Source organism: Bos mutus, chromosome 3 (genome assembly GCF_027580195.1).
Source record: "Bos mutus isolate GX-2022 chromosome 3, NWIPB_WYAK_1.1, whole genome shotgun sequence".
Lineage (NCBI taxonomy): Eukaryota > Metazoa > Chordata > Mammalia > Artiodactyla > Bovidae > Bos > Bos mutus.
Genome location: NC_091619.1, coordinates 4,625,806 through 4,632,948, shown reverse-complemented (window position 1 = coordinate 4,632,948; position 7,143 = coordinate 4,625,806).

Here is a 7,143-nt window from a genome sequence, read left to right as displayed (position 1 = left end):
GCTTGATTGCTCAGAGCTTTTGTGTAATAAAGTTTTATTAAAGTATAAAGGAGATAAAGCTTCTGACATAGGCATCAGAAGGGGGCAGAAAGAGTACCCCCTTGCTAGTGTTAACAATGAAGTTATATAATCCAAAGAATGTCTGGAGGTTGTAAAGACCTCATCAGATCTACTCCCATAATTTACATTTTGAGATAACACTTCCTTAGGATTGTATAACAATAATGTGTCCTGCCTAAGGACAGTCTTTGGATTAAACCTTCTGTTATCTTAAAATGTAAATTATGGGAGTAGACCTGGTCTTTACAAGGATGTATCCTGCCTGAGGACAGTGTTATCTTAAAATGTAAATTTTGGGAGTCTGATGAGGTCTTTACAACCTCCAGACATTCTTTGGATTATATAACTTCATTGTTAACACTAGCAAGCCCCCTTCTGATGCCTATGTCAGAAGCTTTCTCTATCTCCTTTATACTTTAATAAAACTTTATTACACCAAAAAAAAAAAAAAAATCCTAAGGAATGTGGAGAAAGACAAAAAGTTTGTCCTTTCTTCCTCCTTGAGAATTCCAGACCCCTCTCTCCTTGGGGACCCCTAGACTCCCTATCAACCTGCCTAGGAAATGACTCTCTCAAGGCTAGAATAAAAATTCAGCAGAATCTCTGATTCACTTAAATCTTTTTGCTTATTCTAAAAGAACCAAAAGTTAGGAATTGTCTAAAGAAGGAACTCATCCCTGTTTTGGGGAAGATCTAAAACAGAGATCAAACCAGTCCTGCTTTAATTCCTGCTGTGGCTCTCTGTGACCTGGGACAAATCACCTGACTGCAGAACCTTGAGTTTTGTTAAGCTGATATCTACCCTATGGTGCATTTAAAAGAAGAAATTGAAAATATAAACGACACCACTAAGTACTCGGCATGGAGTAGAAGCTCCACCCATGTTAGTTCCTAGTCATCCATCCTCTTCCTCCTTTTTCTTCCTCTGTTCAGCGAAACAAGTGGGGGACCTCTCACCCAACGCACACTCAGGCAAGAGGGCCTAACTCGCTCACAGGTTAAATCTCTGTCTATGGCTGTCTGCTTTACAATTCAGACATCGTCACAACACAGACACAATCCTGCTAAGGCTTTCCTTTCCGGCAGTAAGTGTGGCTCCCAGGGGAGCCCCCCACTGTTTATCCTGTGGCCTCGCTCTGAGTGTCCAGCCCTAACTTACAGCTTGGCAGCAAGGTTCAGGGGGCTGTGTTAGAGAGAAAAGTGTTGGAGGCAGGAGGAAGATGAATTCCTGAATCTTCAGGCTAGTGCTGGGCATGGCTTTTCAAAACCTCAGCAATAGTTCCCAAACCCCTCAGACCCAGTGTCCCTTTTATTACCCAGGGATGATATATGTATATAATATAAACTATAAACATAATTTTAGAAGGTAAATATAATACTCTAACCATAATATAAAGGTGAAATAAAAACATAATTTATAATAATATTATAAATATTTTAATATGTAATATTCAGACATAACTAGACTGGAAGCATATATAGTATGCTGTATGTAGTATATGTAGTAGTCAGAGACCTGAACCACGTGTGGAATCACTGTGAATACAACAGCAACAAATGCCAACTGGTGGGTTTGCATAGGTATCAGTGACTCTGATGCCATAAGCAGCACTGTTGTTGATGACATAGATTTCTGAAGTGGTAAGCAATTCATGGTAAAGTTCTGAACAAAACAAATTATAAATCCCCTCAATCTACATCTTAGTTGCATTTCTGGGAAACTCGATATTTAAAATGGTGCAAAAAGTACTTTGTGTTTATATGTAAAATCAGGTTGGATTCTAGGTGCACTCAAATTGTAACAGATTTTTCACATTAATATCCAATGTTATTTTTATTTACTTTTTTAATACTTTTATTTATTTACTTATTTTTGGTTGTGCTGGGTCTTCATTGATGCAAGGGACTTCTCTAATTGTGGTGAGAGGGGGCGACTGTTCACTGCAGTGCACAGGCTTCTCACTGCAGTGGCTTCTCTGGTTGCAGAGCACAGGCTCTAGGCGTGCAGGCTTTAGAAGGTGCAGCTCGTGGGCTCTGGAGTGTGGGCTCAGTAGTCGTGGCGCACAGGCTTAACTGCTCCCTAGTACGTGGAATCTTCCCAGACAAGGAACCAAACCCCTGCCCCCTGCATTGGCAGGCGGATTCTTACCCACTGTACCACCAGGGGAGTCCTCAATGATATTTTTAAAGGACATGTGGAATGTGGGACAATTTTATCTTGTGCAGCACTATCCTGGTTATTGCAGGTTACTATTCAGGTTATTGGAGAAGGCAATGGCACCCCACTCCAGTACTCTTGCCTGGAAAATCCCATGGATGGAGGAGCCTGGTAGGCTGCAGTCCATGGGGTCGCGAATAGTCTGATACGACTGAGTGACTTCACTTTCACTTTTCACTTTCATGCATTGGAGAAGGAAATGGCAACCCACTCCAGTGTTCTTGCCTGGAGAATCCCAGGGACGGGGGTGCCTGGTGGGCTGCCGTCTATGGGGTCGCACAGAGTCGGATACCACTGAAGTGACTTAGCAGTAGCAGCAGTATCCAGATTATAACATCTTTTGCTCCTGAGCACTCACAACCGTGAAACCCTACCCATCCCTACCCCACCCCCCAATATAGCATGACAATCGAAAAATACCCCCATGGATTTCCAGAACATCTCCTAGAGGGCAGTACATCCTCCCTTTGATAACTCTGCAAACCGTCCTCCTGTTGGCTTGGGGGGTAAGTGAGACCTAGCGCCCTCCCAGGAGTTACAGTCTGATTTAATTTCATAATGCCCACATCTATTCACCTTTTTAAAAATATATGTATTTATTTTTGGATTCAGCGGGTCTTAGTTGTGGCATGGCATTGGGGCTCTAGTTGCGGCTCATAGGCTCAGATGCCTTGAAGCATGTGGGATATTAGTTCTCTGACCAAGGACTGAACCCTCGTCCCCTGCATTGAAGGGCAGATTCTCAACCACTGGACCACCAGGGAAGTCCCTTCTATTCATCTTTGTATCCTAATGTGAGTCTGTTGACCTTTCCTCCTTTCTGAGCATGCATATCAGCCCTGCCTCCCAAGTTCTGAGCCCCATTTCTCTGTTCATTTCACTTCAAACAACTTTTAATTCCAGAGAGCCTTCCCCTGTGTTCCTTGGAATACCAGGAGAGGCAGCTGGATGAGATCAAGCCAGTGATAGAACTCTGGGAGGAGTTTGGCAGAACAATCAGGTAAAGCCAGAGCTGGTGGTTCTCTAGAAATATGAGGGATTGAGAGGGTCTAGATCTTGTGTGGGCTGTGAGGGACTAAGTAGGTACGCCTAGGCTCAGCTAGGGGCAACTTGGCCCTCTCTACCCTCTGTATTAGGCTAGACAATGTCCTTAATAACCAAGGTCTCTATCCTTCACTCACCCAGTCCTTTATCAAGGTGGTATGAAGAACACAGATTCTGGAGACAGACTACCTGAGTTCTGATTGTAACTCTCTTATTCACTTGCTTTGGGAGGGTTATTTAATCTCTCTGGGTCTCAGTTCCCTCATGTGTAAAAGAGAATAATATGTCATAGGGTTGTAAGAATTAGATGGGTTTACATATGTAAAAGTACTTGGAATAGGGTCTGGCACACAGTACTTTCCAAATCTAGATATTACTATTGTCATCACCATTCATGCCCTGAAGGTAGCATAAAACTATGGAGTTGCCCCAACTTGGGGGTTGAACATCCCTGAAGACACTATGAAGAAACCTATGTTAACAGAACATTATGTGTAGGTAAGAATACTCAGGTAATCTAGGGAAGAAGGCTCTCTTGCTTCATTCTTAAAGATCTAGGTGGTCAGGGCCTAAGAAAAGCCTATTTGTAGTAGTAGTAATAATAGTCTAACAAGGGGAGGCTAAAATGCTTAGCAGGAGGGAGGGCTGTCAGTGTCACCCCAACCCAGTGCCTGGAGGAGGGAAGTAGTCCAAGAGGGAACTTCCACAGAAGCATTTCCTGCAGCCTTGTGAACAGGTTGACTTTCTGTCCATCTGTGGATTGTGACTTTCTGCCTTTGCAGATCTGGAGTCAGGACTGCCACCCAAACAGCCAAAACAGAAGGTACCAGTGATGTCCATCTCAACAAACTACCTGAGCCCCAAAGCGTCCATTTTCAGAGGCACAGAGAGCAGGGGATTAACACGGGAAGACAGCAACTCACTGAAGAGTGCTTCCAGTGAGGACCAGTTCTCAGGGATGAGGGCAGCAGGAACAAAGGATCTGCCAGGAGCCACCCCCACTGAAAACAACTCCAGAAATAGAGAAAACTCAGCAAGGACAAGAAGGGCAGACAGAGAGAGGCAGAGGTGGACAGGAAGGAACTTCCAAAATGGACAATAGAACAGGGGTTCCTTGTAACAGTGAACGACGGAAGAGATCAAAGTGGGAAAGCTGGCTCCATACCGGGGCAAGTTCAAGCAGAGGGAAGAGTCCTACCTAGCAATGACACCAAGTCCCTGAAAGTCGGTTGTCCAGGGAAGCAGAATCCTTGTCCCTTTGGTTACCTGAGTTTCTCTGAAGACTTTCACCTCAAGTTTGGGCTTTGGGAGCATATCTCAAAGTAGCCCTTGCTCAGATCTCCAGCCTTCCACCTTTGTCAGGACCCGACTCCCAGCTCCCACTCCTACACAACTGAAAAAACACCGAAAGAGTTTTCAGTGATACAGGTGTGATAGCTGCATTTGCTTTCCTCCCTGACTGTTTCTAATGTGTGTGTCTTCTACCTAACCACTTATTATAAAAGCATTCACTGATCCCTCAAAGAACTTGCAGGTTTTGCTCCACAAAACAAAGCACTCGGAATAATTCCTCAGTGATTAGAACTGAAGGATCATGTTTCCAGTAGTAGGAATTAGAGGGCAGAAAGACGAATTCTAGGGCCCCAAGAAGGAGTTACAGATGTCAGACAGCAGAGGCTCAATCTGAGTGCTCCGTGGTAGAAGTAGCCTGGGTAGATAGAAAGCAGCTTTCAGAACTATTATGGGAACTGCCACTTGTTTAGCAAAAGCTGCCTAAACTTTTCTTTCCAGTTTGAACTATCTTTCCCAAAGCAACAGATTATGTTTTGCTACCATGCCCTTTCTTCAAAACATGCATGAGGACTTCCCTGATGGTCCAGTGGTTGGGAATCCACCTGCCAATGCAGGGGACACGGGTTCGATTCCTGGTCCAGGAAGATTCCACATGTCACAGGGCAACTAAGCCCACGAGCCACAGTGACTGAGCCTGAGGTCTGGAGCTCACGTGCCGCCGCTACTGCCTAGAGCCTGTGCTCCACAAGAGAAGCCGCCGTGAAAAGAAGCCCACGCCCCACAGCTAGAGAGCAGCCCCCACTCGCCTCAGCTAGAGGAAGCCTGAGCGCAGCAACAAAGACCTGCCACAGCCAAAAGTAAATTAATTAATTTTTAAAATTAAAAAAAAAAATCATGTATGAAGACAAGTGTAATACTCTGGAGCAGGGGTGAAGGGAAAAAATCATTTCAGCACCATGCTCCAGATCAATGTGGTAAAAAAACAAATCAGCAGATATCTTCCAGGCGGCGAGCCTACAGGAGAGCACCGGTGCCAGAGAAAGCCACCACTGCTCAGCAGCGGTCAACTCTCTGCTTCCCACCTGGGCTTCCCAGGTGGCACAGTGATGAAGAATCCAGCTGCCAATGCAGGAGACAAAGAGACGCAGGTCGGGAGGATGCCCTGGAATAGGAAATGGCAACCGACTCCAGTATACTTGCCTGGAAAATTCCATGGACAGAGGAGCCTGGCGGGCTGCAGTCCATGGGGTCACAGAGTCAGACACAACCGAGTGACTAAGCACAGCAGACAGTTGACTCTCAGATGTCTGTATCACCAGGAACAGGAAACACCTGTTTTACTTCAGTGGCAAGCCCAAGGTGCAGAACATTCGATCCCCATCTTGTGTCCATGAAATAAAACAGGAAGTCCTCCTGTTTTACCAGGACATACTGGACACACACTGGGTGTGACAGTGAGGTCATCCTTTTATTTGGCCCTGAGTCCCAGACTAAAAGCCACCATCACTGCTATCCTGCACTTAGAACAGATTTCAAATGTAAAATGGGTTGTTGTGAAAGTGTTAAGTCACTCAGTTGTGTCTGACTCTTTGTGACCCCATGGACTATAGCCCACTAGGCTCCTCTGTGCATGGGATTCTCCAGGCAAGAATACTGGAGTGGGTCGCCATTCCCTTCTCCAAGGGATCTCCCCGACCCAGGGATCGAACCCGGGTCTCCCACATTGCAGGCAGATAGATTCCTTCCCATCTGAGCCACTAGAGAAGCACAAAATGAGTTGTTAGGCATGGATAAACTTTGGGATATAGGTTGCCTTCCAGGGATATTGTTCCTTGCTTCCTACTCAGAGCTGTACATGGTTTCAACTTCTGTATTCTTTTTATTTTTGGCTGTTCCAGGTCTTAGCTGCAGCACTCAGGACCTTTAGTTACAGCATGTGGGATCTAGTTCCCGGCCTAGGAATCGAACCCAGGCACCCTGCATTGAAAGCTCAGAGTCTTAGCCACTGAGCCACCAGGGAAGTCCCTCAACTTCTATATTCTTATATCAATACTAAGAAGTGAGGAGGGTGGGAGCGAGAAAGTGTTCCTTGTCTGATCTTTAAGCATTTGTCTTCTGGTTACTATATATAGAGTTCCTTTCTCAGCAATGTAAGCCATGATTTTATTCATAGTTTAACATCTTCGGGGTGACAGTGCTGCTCTCTATTGACCCAGACTCATCTACTTCTTCTCCTAAGTTTGATAAAACAGTGGGAGGTAAGGAGGGATGGTTAGCACAGGTCATTCGGGGATAAGGAGCAAGGACGATGGGGTTGTTTCCAGAGGCAGATGCACCAAGCATACACTGAGCTGGGAGGGGAAAGAGAAGGAGGCAAGCACCCTTGCAGGTGCACTCCGGGGGTGGCAACAGCAGCAGATAAAGGCAGTGTGGGTGGTGAATCAAGGTGAGGACAAGGTCAGGGAAAGAAGGTAGGAGGGGGCTCCAGTCTGCAAATTCTCAGCCAGCATCAGTTTCCGGAGCCACCG